Source organism: Vulpes lagopus, chromosome 15 (genome assembly GCF_018345385.1).
Source record: "Vulpes lagopus strain Blue_001 chromosome 15, ASM1834538v1, whole genome shotgun sequence".
Classification (NCBI taxonomy): Eukaryota; Metazoa; Chordata; class Mammalia; order Carnivora; family Canidae; genus Vulpes; species Vulpes lagopus.
In genome coordinates this window covers 9,059,680-9,075,236 of record NC_054838.1, presented here as the reverse complement: position 1 = coordinate 9,075,236, position 15,557 = coordinate 9,059,680, and the positions used below count along the sequence as shown (strand labels likewise).

At 46.6% G+C, this 15,557-nt stretch overlaps 1 long non-coding RNA gene across 1 annotated transcript; it reads right to left on the bottom strand.

The window, feature by feature from the left end:
- Window positions 1–9,706: 9,706 nt before the first annotated feature.
- Window positions 9,707–15,169, bottom strand: LOC121476436. The gene is made up of 3 exons (XR_005983948.1): window positions 13,370–15,169; window positions 10,760–10,828; window positions 9,707–9,761 (listed from the first exon to the last, which is right to left on the bottom strand). It is a non-coding gene; the product is annotated as an uncharacterized LOC121476436 (long non-coding RNA).
- Window positions 15,170–15,557: the final 388 nt, after the last annotated feature.

Genomic DNA, 15,557 nt, shown 5'->3' with positions numbered 1-15,557 from the left:
TCTCCTTTTCTCCAGTATCTGACTGTTACTGTCCTTGGCGAATCGATAATCATTGCATAGTGACTGAAAAGCCTACATGCAAAAAAAAAAAAAAAAAAAAGGCACATTCTTGTTTCTGGACTCATGCCATATTTTGTTCCTAATAGGATCAACTCACTGTTTAAGACTTCAGATGTATTAAAAATTACAGGAAAAAAAAAATTTTTGTAGGTACTGTTTTAACTGTTAACACATCTTGTGATTTTTCACGTGTGGTATTTACTCAGGTAGGCTACTCATTCTTTTTTAAAGCCATTGTACAAGCTGGTTGTCTTTCCTTTTTTTCTTGCTTTTTTAAAATTATTTTTGTATTGAAGTATAGTTGACATACAACGTTGTATTCCTTTCACGTGTACAACATAGTGATTCAGCAAGTCTACATGTTATGCTGTATGTTTGCCACAAGTGTAGCTACCGTCTGTCACCATTGATTACAGTACCAGTGACAATATTCTGTATGCAGTACCTCCCATCCTTGTGACTGATTCTCTTTCATATAATGGCTACAACGGGTCAAAAACTTGGTCTTTGAACTGGTAAAAGAGAAGGGGCAACATCCCTTTCAGCTTCAGTCTTCCCATTTCTCCTTCAGATCAGAACAGTAATAGTGGAATCTCTTACACCTTACAGTTTTGCAAAGTGCTTTTCAAGTGTATTATCACTACAACTACTGTAAGCAATAGCAGTGGAGCAGGTAGAGAATGTTTGAAATGAAGAGTATGTATCTGTTGGGAAAGCCAAGTGTAAACAAATACCCTGTTGAGTACTCTGTTATTAAGTGATGGAAGTAACGGAGACTGAAGAGAGAAACCACTTTGGGAAACTGGGTAGGCTTTACTAAGGAGGTAATATTTTAGCTAAGCCTTGCAGGTTGAATAGGGAAAAGCATGATGAAGGTGTGAGGGCTTGGAAAGACCCCAGTGTGTTAGATTAGAAGGCTGGGAATGACAGTAAATGACTGGGAAAATCAGTGTAATCCAGATTGTGAATGGCTTTGTATGCCAAGGTAAGAAATTCAAGACTTTATCCTTTAGGCATGGGTTATGTCAGAAAAAAATGTAAGTTTTTATGAAGGTTGGTTGGTTGGTTGGTTTTTAGATAAAGCCTGGCAGTTAGGAAGGCCAACCCCCTAAACATGCCAATCCAGACTGGAAACTAGGTCCAAATTAAAGAAGAGTTCTGGTAAATAGGAAGGGATGAGTAAAGACATTCTTAAGATATGTGACCTAGTCTTACAGGAAATGAAGGATTTAAGGATGATTTCACCCGAGATAGCTCTCAATTTCATGTCTACCTTGCATTTAAAGTATCTTATCCTTGGAGTCTTTTCAAAGTGAACTTTGGCTGCCGTTTGGGCCTGTTACTTTCCTACCTTCTGATTGTGGAAAACGATCGCACCGTTCCGGCTGTATCTCATTTCATTCTCTACTTGGATGGAGATATAACCAGTGAAGTGGGTAGGTGTGACAGATAATTTTACAAATCAGAAATGGTTTAGATCGGGACGCCTGGTTGGCTCAGTGATTGAGCGTTTGCCTTTGGCCCAAGGTATGATCCCGGGTCCTTGGATGGAATCCCCCATTGGGCTCCTGTATGGAGCCTGCTTCTCCCTCTGCCTGTGTCTCTGCCTCTCTCTCTCTCTTTCGTAAATAAATAAAATCTTAAAAAAAAAAAAAGAAAGAAGAAAGAAAGAACTGGTTTAGATATTAGGTGATGGGATTTACCCGAACTGCTAAGCTTTTGCAGTCCCTTAGGGATAAGATGCTTGTGAAGTTGGAAACTTTTATTCCCCAAGTCACGCTTCCATTGGCTAGATTTTCTTTTGACTTCCTTGCTATTCCTACCTCTGATTCTATTCTGTGTTGCTTTTATGGCAAATCACAGTAGTCTGCTTAATGGGTCCCATTAGCCCAGAGGGCTGCAGAATATAATAATGAAATCATAACCTGCCTTAGGAGAATGGACTTTCTCTTGGAAAGAAGTGGAAAGTCAGTAGTGCTGGTTTGCTTTGGATTTAAACTACAAAGTGAATTCTGTGTTGCGCTGCCCACTTCAGTCTTGAAGACTAAAGAATGCTTTAGCATCTGTACCTATAATGGTAACCATCCGTTATAACATCCAGGGGGAGAGTTGAATCCAGAAAGTGATTCCAGTCAGTATATATACCATCTGGAGCCAACAGTGGCCCTGGGATAGAAAGCTGCCTATTTTAAACTTAGATTTGCTGTCCCCAGTGTCAAGACTTGCATGGGATTCCTGAGTGTGTTACCTCTGCCCTTTCCCAGTTTAGCTTCTTGAAGACTCAGCTGTTCTCCCAGTTTCTGAGGCCAAGGGAATATTAGTTATTTTCAGCTCTGAAGCTGTCCAGAGTTGGAATATTGCCTAGAACCTGGTTCAGGAGTGATCAGCCTCAGTTTGTAGTCCATGTTCTTGCTTGGGGGTATTAAAACCATTGAAAAGACTTTAGAATCCCAGCTTCTGTAACCATAGAATCCTGTTTCCATCATCTTTTTCATAGAGTTCGTAATACATAGGACAAACATGGAATTGTACCTGCCAAGGCAAAGCCTCAGGTCCAGCTCCTCTCACTGCCCCCCACCCCCCCCATCTCAACAATACACTAAGAATACTACCTTTGGAACATACCCTCTCTGGCAACCTGGTAACCTGCTGTTTATTGGAGTGGCTGATAATAGGAATAGACTGAAGCTGAATATAAATTCTGGCTTAAATTTAAATTTTACTTTTCCATAGTCATAAATAGCAAGATGGTACTTAAACCCAACCTGTTAGCAATTACATTAAATGTAAACAGGCTGAACACTTTAAAAGGACGAAGATTTTGTCAGATTCGGTTAAAAAAAAAGACTCGACACACACTAGTTAGAATCACAAAAACATCTACACTTAATTCACCAGACTTGCCCTCCATCGAGTGTCAAATTCAGGTTCACTAAGTGTTAGAGTTCAAAGTCCTTTATTACTCAGATTTATTTATTTGATTCCGGTAGCTAACTGTTGTGAACAGAGTAATAAAAAGTGAATGACCTATAAGATTGTTACCATTAGTCTTCACTTTAAAAATTCTTACAAAAGTACAATTTTTTAAGGGTTGGATAGTACCGAAGCATATAAAGTAGATGGTTCTGTACCCTTACCACCAAATTTCACTCTGCTGAGGTAATGCTCAGTGCATTTTTTTTCTTTTGCTTTTTTTTTTTTTTAAGATATTATTATTTATTCATGAGAGGCAGAAACATAGGCAGAGGGAGAAGCAGGCTCACCTTGGGATTCCAGGATCATGCCCTGAGCTGAAGGCAGATGCTCAACCAATGAGCCACCCAGGTGCCCCCCCCCCCTTGTTTTTTTACATATTAGCACAAGGGCAAGGTGCAGGGGCAGAGGAACAAGAAAGACTTCACACTGGACATGGAACCTGACACCAGGCTTGATCCCAGGACCCTGACATTATGACTTGAGTCAAAGCCAGACACTTAACTGGGCCACGCAGGCATCCCTCATTGCGTTTTCTTATGGACACTTTTCTATGCACTCAAAATTAATTTTTCTGGGGCACCTAGGTGTCTCACATCAGTTAAGCATCAGACTGGTGGTTTCAGGCCCAGGCATGATCTCAGGGTCCTGAGATGAGCCCCATGTCAGGCTCCAAGCTCAGTGCAGAGTCCACTTGAGATTCTCTCTCCCTCTGCCCCTTCTCTGTGCACTTTCTCAAATAAATAAATATTAAAAAAAAAAAAATTCTAACCTCTACAACCTGAGATTTTTCTGGAGAGAGATGTCTGTGCCCACTTTCAGGCCCTTTAAGATAAACCTTGATAATGGTTCTCATCTCCTAGAGGATCCATTCATGGTCCTATTTCTGTAAGCCAAATGTTTGTGAATTTTGGTCTTATCCATTAGTGTGCTGTTTCTGGCACCTGGTTATCCCTAAGGAACAGGCTGTGCCTGGCCAGAATACAAAAATTCCTTGGACCTTATGTGTACAATCAGATCCTATCACCAAGAACATTTACATCCACAGATAAAGGGAGTAGAGAAAAAGAGTGTTGCCATATGCCTGACTGGGGTTGACTGCAGCCTCTTGAGCAGCAGAGATGTGATCTAGTGGAGCTGTTGAACAGACTTTGGACCTAAGCTGTTTGGGTTTGAATCATACAGCTTCATAGCTCACTAGCTGTGTGACTGAACAATTTAATCAGTACCTCCATTTTTTCATCTATAAAATGGGCATTATAGTAGTGCTCTGTTGATAAGATTATTGTCATAGAATATCATCATGTTGTGATACAGCACTTGGAGCAGAGTCCAATGCGTGGTGAGCGCCATGTGAGTGTTTGCTGGCCTTAATGCTGACACGAGTTTTCACTGAGCCACATGGTAGGTTGACTTCATTGTTGAGAAACCTAAAAAAGGGGGATCCCTGGGTGGCTCAGCGGTTTAGCGCCTGCCTTTGGCCCAGGGCGGGATCCTGGGGTCCTGGGATCAAGTCCCACGTCGGGCTCCCGGCATGGAGCCTGCTTCTCCCTCCTCCTGTCTCTCTCTCTCTCTCTATCTCTCTCTATCTCTATCATAAATAAATAAATCTTTAAAAAAAAAAGAAGAAAATTCCCCCAAAGAACAGTATTAAAAGTGTTTGCTTCTGTACTTTTATCCCCCCAAATCCTGCCTGAATCTGATTTTCATGGTTCATCTTCAGAAATTACTTTTTTGTGTGGTACCCTGCATTCTCCAAATTAGGAGCTGGTTTTTTTTGAGGGGTTTTGTTTTTTTTTAAGATTTTATTTAGGGCAGCCCAGGTGGCTCAGCGGTTTAGTGCCGCCTTCACCCCAGGACCTGATCCTGGAGACCCGGGATTGAGTCCCACGTCGGGCTCCCTGCATGGAGCCTGCTTCTCTCTCTGCTTGTGTCTCTCCCTCTCTCTCTTTCCCATGAATAAATAAAATCTTTTTTTTAAGGTTTTTTTAATTTTTTATTCATGCAGAGAGAGAGGCAGAGGGAGAAGCAGGGTGGGTGTACTTGCCTCTAGGACTCATCTTGGGCTTCCTGACCCAGCCTGAGCTTCCTGGCAGTGATGGAAATAGACTCTGTGTGTGTGTTTAAAGATTTTATTTATTCATGAGAGATGACAGAGAGAGAAGCAGAGACCCAGGCAGAGGGAGAAGTGGGCTCCCTGAAGGAGCATGATGCAGGACTCGATCCCAGGACCCTGGGATCACCACCTGAGCAGAAAGCAGATGCTCAACCAGTGAGCCACCCAGGTGCCCCTAGAGGTGGACTCTCTACTATAACTTGTAATAATCATAAAATGAAAATAAAAAATAGGGGTTGGGGCCAAATTTGAGGTAAAAGAAAAAGTTTTCAGGGGAGGAACTTTGAAACTTGATTCAACAGGTGCAAAGGGTTTCCTTTCAAAACAAGGTTACTAACATAACCGGCTGCAGACCTCAATTTGGTGATTTAACATCTCTACGGTTCTAGCTTAGGCAAGAAGGAATTTATTTAAAAACATAAGAGTGGTCCATTTTCTGTGTTACGTGAATAGATTGGTAAAATATCTAACATGATTAAGCACTCAAGCTCTGCGGTTTGGCTGCCTGGGTTCAAATTCCAGCCCTGCCACTTACTAGTGTGGTATGATTACTTAGTCTCTTCATGCCTCGGTTTTCTCATTAGTAAAATGGACATACTAATAGTACTTGTAGATTTATTGTCGTTAAATGAGCTAATAAATATGAGTGCTTAGAATAGTGCTTGACAAATTTAAGCAGTGTTCTTCCTTTCATTTACTATCCTCATCATCAGGCTCAAAGCTTACCGACTCTGGCCTCCGATACACTATCAACACTGATAGGCAGCTGAGGCAGAGAGTAAAGAGAAGATTCTGGTATCTGTTAGGTCTATTTGCCGGATATTTGCCATGCATAAATATATTCTTATTTAATCCTTAGGATTCACCCAACAATTATTTACCAAGCTGCTACTGTGGGTCAGTCCATAGTCCCCACCTTCTAAAGACTCCAATTATGAAAAGGCACTGTCCTAGATGAAGAGTGAAGTAGACCGTGCCCTCAGCAGGCTTACTTAAGAATAAACTGAGGCTCGGGGCGCCGGGGTGGCTCAGTCGGTTAGGCAGCTACCTTAGTCTCGGGTCATGATCCTGTGGTTCTGGGATCGAGCCCCTCATGGAGCTCCATGCTCGGTCAGAAGCTTGTTTCTCCCCCTGCTTGCCTCTCCCTCTGGAAAATGAATAAATAAAATTTTTTAAAAGATGAAGAAAAAACCAAGGCTCAGAAAGAAAGTTAAACCAACTTTCCTAAAGCTCCTGCATCTGAACTTGGGAGCAGAGAGCTCTTCAAGATGCAGTTCTTGAATGTAAAATCTGTGCAGCTGCCAACGATTGGCCTCTTCCTGCCCTACCCGCCCCCCCCATCTCCCTGCCCTGCTCAGGCTGGAGCTTTCCCTTCTACCTGCTATAAATAATGGAGAGAGGGAGAGCTATTTTATTTCTGTCTGGCCACACACTGACAAGCACAGATGGCTCTAACGCTAAGAGAGACCGCTTCATTATCCTGACATGCGATGAAGGGGACAGATTTCTTGGATCTAAAGGTGCTAAGGAGAGAGCCACACAGGCTTGAACTCGGCTGTTGGTACCACTAAGCATCCGAGATGTGCTAGGTCCTCAAAAGAATAAAAAGGCCTTCACTGTCCTGTTTTCTCCTAACATTGGACCTTTTCAAAAATTGTGTTTCTATCTAGCAAATGTATACCTGTTCATTTTATTTTTTTAAAGTCTTTTTTTTTTGTTAAGTAAGCTCTACACCCCACATCAGGGTCAGACTCACCACCCTGAGACCAAGAGTTGCATACTCTTCCAACTGAGCCAGCCAGGCACCCCAACCTGCTTATAATTTTAAAAAGTCAAAAACACTAAAAAGCACATTCCAAAGCATCCTGTCCACTGCTCCCTGTTCCTTCTTCCCCCCTTCACAGAATCCATCACTTTCAACTCCTTTCGCTTCTATACCACTCTTTCTTTATCAATTTTATCATTACCTGCTGACTTTCTATTTTGGTAGTTGAGGATTTAGTGTTCTTATATCATTATTCCCATTTCCCTCCCTCCATTCCAATATATGAAATATATATATTTCATAGCTCTTTGATAATCAACAGTGTTTACATTTGATCATGTAAATACTGTTCAGTGCCTCGGTCATGGTCCCAGCAGAAAATAAATGGCACCCTCAGATTGGGTAATTTGAGATAAATAGAGGGACTGTTTATGAAGCTGTGGGCAGAGTATATAGACTTACCAGGCCTAGGCCCGCCAAGGGGTTGGAAAGGAGTGGTTCCCAGGAGAGGAGAGATGGGAGATAAGGGACGCAGCCCACCCATGGTCCCATGGGGAGAACATCTCCCTCTCCCTCTCCCAGTCTCCTCCAGTGGAGGCAGAGGCAGAGGGCATGGACACCACTGCTGTGTGGTTCACTCAGGTCAGTCCCCCAGAGCAGCGTTGGGGAAGGGGAGAGGGGACCCTGCAGGGCAAAGCCCAGCACTACAAACAGGCAGGGTATACTAGAAGGTCCCCTCAACTTTCTTGACCAACTTTTTTTTTCTTTTTTTTAAGTTTTTATTTCAATTCCAGTTAACATACAGTGTTCTACTGATTTCAGATGTACAATAGAGTGATTCAACAAATCTGTACATCACCCTGTGCTCACTACGACAAGTGCACTCCTTAATCCCCATCACCCACTTAATCCATGACCCCCACCCTGGTAACCATCAGTGTGTTCTCTATAGTTAAGAGTCTGTTTCTCGGTTGGCTTCTTTCTCTCTTTTCTCCCCCTTTCCCTGTTTGTTTTGTTTCTTAAATAAATTCCACATATGAGTGAAAGCATATGGTATTTGTCTTTCTCTGACTGACTTCGCTTAGCATTGACCGACTTTTTTGTCTTTTCCTAGAAAACCTCTGCAGTTTGCTTGACCTTCCAACACTCCCGTGACTACTTCTACTCTAGTGAACTATAAAAGCCTTCAGGTAGCCCTTGTATTTAAGTGAGGTACTTTAACAAAAAAAATGTTTTTAAGATTTATTTATTCATGAGACACACAGAGAGGGAGGCAGAGACACAGGCAGAGGGAGAAGCAGGCTCCATGCGGGGAGCCTGATGCAGGACTCGATCCAGGGACTTCAGGATCAAGCCCTGGGCCGAAGGCAGGCGCCAAACCATTGAGCCACCCAGGGATCCCCAAGTGAGGTACTTTAAAGCAGATTCGAAGCTCAGTATGTAAGAGGCAGGCCTGTCAAGTGGAGGGCTTCCTAGGGGGTCACTGGGAAGGGAAGCCTTTCCACTCAGGACTCTTCACATGTCAGTACTGGGGGACTTTCCTCTGGGGCCATTTAATCTCTCCAGGGAGGGTGCCTCCACGTTTCTACCTGGGAATGTAAGCCTAGAGGCTTGCTCTCTGGTGATTGCCTCGGGAATGATGTTCTCAGCTCCGCATATGGGCGTTCTTCTATGCTCCTGTTCAGTGCTGCTCACCACACCTCTCACCGTGTTTGGGTCCTGATTCATCTCTCCAAAGAATAAATCTTCCGTTTTCAGTGAAGGTAGAGACAGGAGGCACACGTTTTGTTTCACAGGGTGGTGATAGGAGTCTCAGAGTCCAACAGTCCCTTATATCGCTTGCCGCAGCCCCATACTTCACCCTCCTTCCATGGGAGCCGCTATCTCCAGTTCACAGCTGCAAGGTAAATCAGCTTCTTCCTCTTGACTGCGTCTCTCTGCGGGTGCTTGGATTTCATTCCCGTGTGAGTCACACTGATTTCAACTTTGCAAAACGTTGTTGGCAGACATCACCTGCGGTCGTCTCCTGTCCCAGTCTCTTCATCTTTGTGTGATTATACCTTTGTGTGTTCTTTCCCCATCAATCTAGTTTGGCTGAGTTAAACATATGAATTCAATCCACCGTGTTTAAGCAGATGTCCTCTAGTGATGAATTTGGGGGATGTTTTATTTTAGGTCTAGGTGAATGGTCATCAGTTTATGACTAGAGGCCCCATAAGGTGATTGCTCTAAATCAGTATAACCCAAACCCCTAGGAGCTGGCCTCGGTTCCTTGTGATACAGTAAGCCAAAGTTCCCAACTTCTTGGCATAAGCATGTCACATGATTCTCATAAGTTCTTCACTAGCCCAGTGCTTTCTAAAGTGCTGTTAGCACACCTCCAAGGGCTTGACTTAAGTATCGGATAAAAGACCATTTCAAGATGGTAATTGTAATAGTTATGTATTTTACTGTATACATGTATTTAAATGTAACTAGCACATCAGGCCCCTGTTTTGCTAAAGAGGAGTCAAAGTAAAACAATGAATCAGTTTAAAGAAAAGTGCGGAGGGGCGCCTAGGTGGCTCAATCTGTTAAGCATCTGATACTTGATCTCAGCTCAGGTCTTTTTTTTTTTTTTTTTTTTAAGATTTTATTTATTTATTCATGAGAGACACACAGAGAGAGGCAGAGACACAGGCAGAGGGAGAAGCAGGCTCCATGCAGGGAGCCCGATGCAGGACTTGATCCCGGGACTCCAGAATCACGCCCTGGGCTGAAGACAGCACTAAACTGCTGGGCCACCCAGCCTGCCCTCAGCTCAGGTCTTGATCTCAGGGTAGTGAGTTTGAGCCCATTGCATGGAACCTACTTGGAAAAAAAAGGGGGAGAAGGGGAAGAAGGGAGGGAGGGGGAAGGGAGGGAGGGAGGAAGGAAGGAGTTGAATAAATAATGGTATAGGAGCTTTTCAGGAATGGTAAACATTGTGACAATGACTGGAATTTGATAAACACTTATCCTGCTGAGTTGCAGCTAGCTTGTGCTACATGATCCAAAAAGGAGACTTAAGCACATTTCTTTCCAAAATAGCCCTGGGATGTGTGCTCTTCCAGAAGGAGTCCCCAAACTGGAATGGAAACTGAGGATTGCCCAGTGGTAGCCTTCCTCGCAGAAATCAGTTTGTTTCTGAGCAATGAATGTAGAAACGCCTCTGTCCTGGTTTGAGTTAGCTGCTTCTGAATTGCAAGAGGCTATCTGCAGAGGGTGTGAGCTGGAATAGCAAAGCCGATCTAGAAACCGCTTCCCTCTTAGGGTTGTATTTCTGCTCCTAGGGACCTCCCTTCCTTTGCACCTTGCTCCTGTTGCCCTGAGCTGCAAGGTGAGCATATGGGAGGGGTTGATAATTGACAGTTACCTGGTATGTTTAGTTCTTAGCCTCAGGGAGGGCATCTGGCTGCTTGCCTGTCTTCGAGTTCCTGGCATATCTCCAGCCCAGACAAGGCAGTGCCAGCTGGGAAGCATGTGGTATCAGAGGTCTCTCCTGGCTCCTGGAGGTTGTCCCCCTTACTAGATTGAGCTCTTGAGAGCTTCCCAGAAAGTGTCCCAGAAGTTCAATATTCTAGATCTCCCCAAAGGGATAGAAAAGGGAACTAATATTTATTGAGCACCATTTATCATGCCCAGAGCTTTACATTTTAACCTCACAACAATTTATGAAAATGGTATTATCCCCATTTTACCGAGGTTCCATGAGATCAAGTAACTTGCCCAAGTTCTCATAGTAATTGGTAGAGCCAGGAGTCAAACCCAGAGTAGCATGAGGCCAAAGCAAAGAACCATGGTGGGGGAAAGACACTGAGCCAAACCTGTCTCCTGGAGACGCATGCCTCCCTTGGTTGCTGTCTGGACATTGCATGACCGTCTGTCTTTCCAACCTGTAAGAAAAAGAAAGCAGGAAAGCCAGGGCCTCCCCGCAGAAGCTGCCTTTCTGAATCTATGCAAGAAGCAGAAACTGGCCTGTTTGTGGCAATGGGCAGGCCACATGGCCAGCTTAGGATGGCCAGGACACCTGGGTGTTTCACTTTATTTTATTTTTTTAAGATTTTTAAAAATTTGACACAGAGCATACAAGCAGGGGGAGCAGCAGGCAGAGGGAGAAGCAGCCTCCCCACTGAGCAGGGAGCTCAATGCAGGACTCAATCCCAGAACCCTGGGATCATGACCTGAGCCAAAGGCGGACACTTAACTGACTGAGCCACCCAGGCACCCCACCCATGTATTTTATATCCTAGACTAGAAACATCATAAAAAACTCGGAAACTGGTAGCCCCTCCCTGGCCAGCCCAGCCCAGTATATATAAGTGACTATAATACTAACTAATAAGGTGTTCCTCTTTTTTTTTTTTAATTTAATTTTATTTATTTGAGAAAGAGAGTGAGAGAGAAGGAGCAGAGGGAAGGGCAGAGGGAGAAGCAGACTCGGCACTAAACAGAGAGCCCGACAGAGATTGATCCTGGGACTCCGAGATCATGACTGAGTGGAAGGTGAATGTTTAACTGACTTAGCCACCCAGGCACCCGAAAGTGTTCCTCTTTAAAAAGCAAACAACCAAAAAAAAAAAAAAAAAAAAGTCGGGATCCCTGTGTGGCTCCGAGGTTTAGCACCTGCCTTCTGCCCAGGGCGAGATCCTAGGATCCCGGGATTGAGTCCTACATCGGGCTCCCCGCATGGAGCCTGCTTCTCCTTCTGCCTGTGTCTCTGCCTCTCTGTGTGTGTCTCTAATGAATAAACAAATAAATAAAATCTTAAAAAAAAAAGTCAAAACACCACCACCACCCCCCAAAAAGACAAAACAAAGTTGGATAAGGCAGGTGTTAATATGCAGGTTGTGGAGCAGCCCTCACCTGAGGAAGAGGTTAGGCTAGGCCTGGGTGCAGGGCCAAGAATAATCCTGAACCATTTACAGTCCAAACTAAATGACAAACTGTTAGAACAGTGATCACAAATGCAACTCTCTCTTCAGCTCATTTCCTGTGATAAGGAAGTGGTTTGTTGAGTAATTCCCCTGTGCTAAGTCCCTTTGTTTGCATTAAAACTATTAGATGGGTTCTGTTATTTTCCCTATCTCACAGCTGCATAAGGCTTACAAAGTGACTTGCTCAGAAACACCCAGGGCAGTAGGAGCAGAGTCGGGGTGGGGACCCAAGTCTGTCAGGCTCCCAAACCAGAGGTTCGCACTGAGCCGGTCTTTCCGAAGGACAGGACAGGGAGTTGGATGCAGCCTAGAGGAACGCAGTGCAGATTGAGGCCCTGCGGCCTGTGCCTCCTTGTCCTGTAGGAGATGAGAAAAGCATCTGGGGGGCGGGGGGGCGGGCAGGGGCAGGAGGGAGCCGTCTATATTCTGAATGCCCGGGCCAGAAGGATACACAGGCCTCCTCAGACGGGGTCACCAGGGCTTTGTGTTCGCCACTCCCCTGCACCCTCGGGTCTTAGCAAAATGGCACAGAAGCAGGCTGGCGGGGGCTGCCCCAGATAATCACTTTGCCCCCCGGGACATTCCTGCTGCTCACAGCAGAGAGGGAGCAGCGATGCCTCCTGTAAACCTCATCCATTTCTGCCTCATTAGATCGGTGAGAGTCTGCAGCTCTGGAGAGTCCTCTTCAGGAAGGCCTGGCAATGTCCTTGGGAGCTGCCGGGGAGCTCTCCATTGTTCCTGCTCCTGGGGGCCCCAGGCCCTGCTCTCCACGCTGGAGCCTGCCTCCATGCCCCCTGGGCTGCATGTCTCTGAAGCCTCACTACGGCACACCGGGCCGCTCCACGGTGGGCAGGAGCCTCCGCCTCCCTCAGACTCAGTTCCTCTTTCTTTTTTCTTTTCTTTTTTTTTTTTTTTTGAAAGATTTTATTTATTTATGAGAGAGACAGAGTGAGAGGCAGAGACACAGGCAGATGGAGAAGCAGGCTGCATGCGGGGAGCCCGATGTGGGACTCGATCCCGGGTCTCCAGGATCACGCCCTGGGCCTAAGGCAGCGCTAAACCGCTGAGCCACCCGGGCTGTCCTCAGTTCCTATTTCTAAAACAAAGAAAATGATGCTCCCTACCCTACAGGGTACTGGTGAAGATTAAATTGCATAAGGCATGTAAAGGGTCTGGTGGGAGGGCTAGGTGCATAGTAATGTTCAGTAAACATCGGAGCGATTATTCTGGCAATTCTCACAAAGCCTGGACCCACGAGGTTTGGCCTCCTGGCACTGACTAAAATGCACCCTTCAGCAACCACAAGGAATTTCAAAATAGCTCAAATCCTTGGTTGACCCTTCGGCCAAATGGGAGCGGGGATCACAGTGAGGACCACAGCAGCACAAGCTGAGAATCCTCCCTCCCCTGCAGCCCACCACAATCAGGCCACAAAGTTAGGGCAGATCTTTTTAAATCCCCCACCCCCACTGCCTCCACAATTCCCCTGGAGATGTTTACCCCGTTTCTTTATGATGTGGATTAACAGCCTGCAGACCAAAATCCTTCTCCCCTCTACCTTCCAGTGCAGTCTTAGGCCATCTGGGTGTTGGTGATTCTGCATTACAAAAGCTCAAAGAACCAGTTGTGCAAAGACAAACTCTCCCTCTGAGATTGGAGGGAAAGGTGAACAGGAGCGCTCCAGGGAGCAGGGGAGGCTGGGAACTCTGGCCCGGCTGAGGTACATCCACCGTGTATACACAGCCAAATTTCAGGCCCACTCCTATCCTCTGCCAGGAGCGCGTTGTTGGAAGCAGAGATTTGCACAGAGGGTTGAGAAGAAAAGCGTGAGGAACCAGAGCAGTTCCACTTGGCACTCAGATTTCTTTTTCTTCTGGAAATAGAACCTCTCTGAAGCCTTGGGATTGTGGCAGCAAGATCAGCTCCATCCCTGCCCCTGGGTGCCCGGCCAGGCCCCCTCCTCCTGTTCCATCAGGAGAGCTGATGAGGGGGCAGGTCCGCCCATCCTCCCATTCTCATCAGGATAGAGGTTTCTACAGCCTCACCAGTACAACAGAGCCTTTGACTCCTCATTGATAACCCTCCTCCCTGGTTGAGAGCCTGCCAGCAGCTCAACTGCCCCAGGAGCCAATTTGTGGGGTGAGGGATGGCAAGCAACTGGGACCATTGCCTAATCCATTGCACTCTCTCCTGCACCACCACTGTCCCCTGTGCCAGGAAGAGCAAAGTCTGAAGCCAACCACATGGTGTGAAGTTTTCAACTTTCACCCATTGACCCCCAAAGAGGGTTTTTTTTTTATTTTATTTTTATTTATTTATGATAGAGAGAGGCAGAGACACAGGCAGAGGGAGAAGCAGGCTCCATGCCGGGAGCCCGACGTGGGACTCGATCCCGGGTCTCCAGGATCACGCCCTGGGCCAAAGGCAGGCGAGCCACCCAGGGATCCCCCCCAAAGAGGGTTTAACACCAGAGCCCCACTACCTGCCCTGAGGAATCAATACCACATGGGGGCGAGGGGGTGGGCTTCCCAGGCCACCCCGTTTCGGGACCTTTCTCAAAGAACTGATGGGCTGAAGTCCTCCGGGGGGCCCAGCCTGGCAGCCTCCCTGGGCTGTTTGCAGGGATGCTGCTGCCGTGTGGTGGGTCTGCGGCCACAGTCAGCCTTCCTGGCGTCTACAAAGGAGCTCTGCCAAGGGTGCCGGCTCTGGATTGTTGCCCAAGGCAGGAAGCTGAGGCCCTCAGTTACCATGGAGATGTCGGCACAGCCTGTGCCCATCTGTGGTTGATGAAGAAGGAGGAGAAACGTGGTTGCTTTGGAACTAGCTGAGGCTAAGGGGAGAGTCTGTGACATCGTGAGCCTGCTGCTCAAGGAGCCTGGAGAGAAGGCTGAGGCTGAGGTGGCCTCCTGCCAATCCCGTAGCTTTAATGCCTGGGGTGTGGCCTCCTGCACAGTGAGGCCTCACTGCCAAGCTGCCAACCTCAGTGAAAGGCTGATGGAAGAAGCTCTGATACAGTGGAAAAACCCCAGGATTCGGAGGCTAGAGTGAGAGCCACACCCAAAGTGCCAGGAGAGCCCAGGCCGGTTGAGAAGCCCATGTGTCTGGCGCAGTGAGAAAGTACTAGACTCATTGGGAGGTTCCAGCCCCATTAGTCACCACCACTGAAACACTATGGAAGCCAAGAACACTTCCCTTCCCTTCACTGAGCCCTAGTTCCCCACAGTGAGTATCCGCCCTGTGGGCCAGAAGAGAGTAGCCGAGAGGCTCTGCAACTGAAGCAAAGCAGGGGCAGGCCTGACAGGCTGGCCTCCTCCTGATTCAGTGGGTAGAGAAGGGCCACGGCTGGGAGGGCCTCCCCTCGGCTTTCTTCCCTTCTGTGGCTAAAACTGGAGGATGAGCTAAGTTGAAATGTCCTTTCAGAGGGCCTGACACTGCAAGTGTGTTTGTACAAAGGGCAGAGTTTGGCCCTGCACACATGCACACTGTGCAAGCTACTGGAGTGCCAGGGAGAGGGAGGCTGATTAGATAGGGCTCTGGAGCAGCCCTGGGGACAGATGAGCCGCCTGGACCTCTCCACGGCCCGGTCACAGTTGCCCTTTGAGATCCCAGGGGCCGCCTGGCTGAGTGCTTTCCAGGCTGTGAAGCACGGCAGGGACAGGGAGGTGCCTGGGAAGGAAGGCCCATCTGG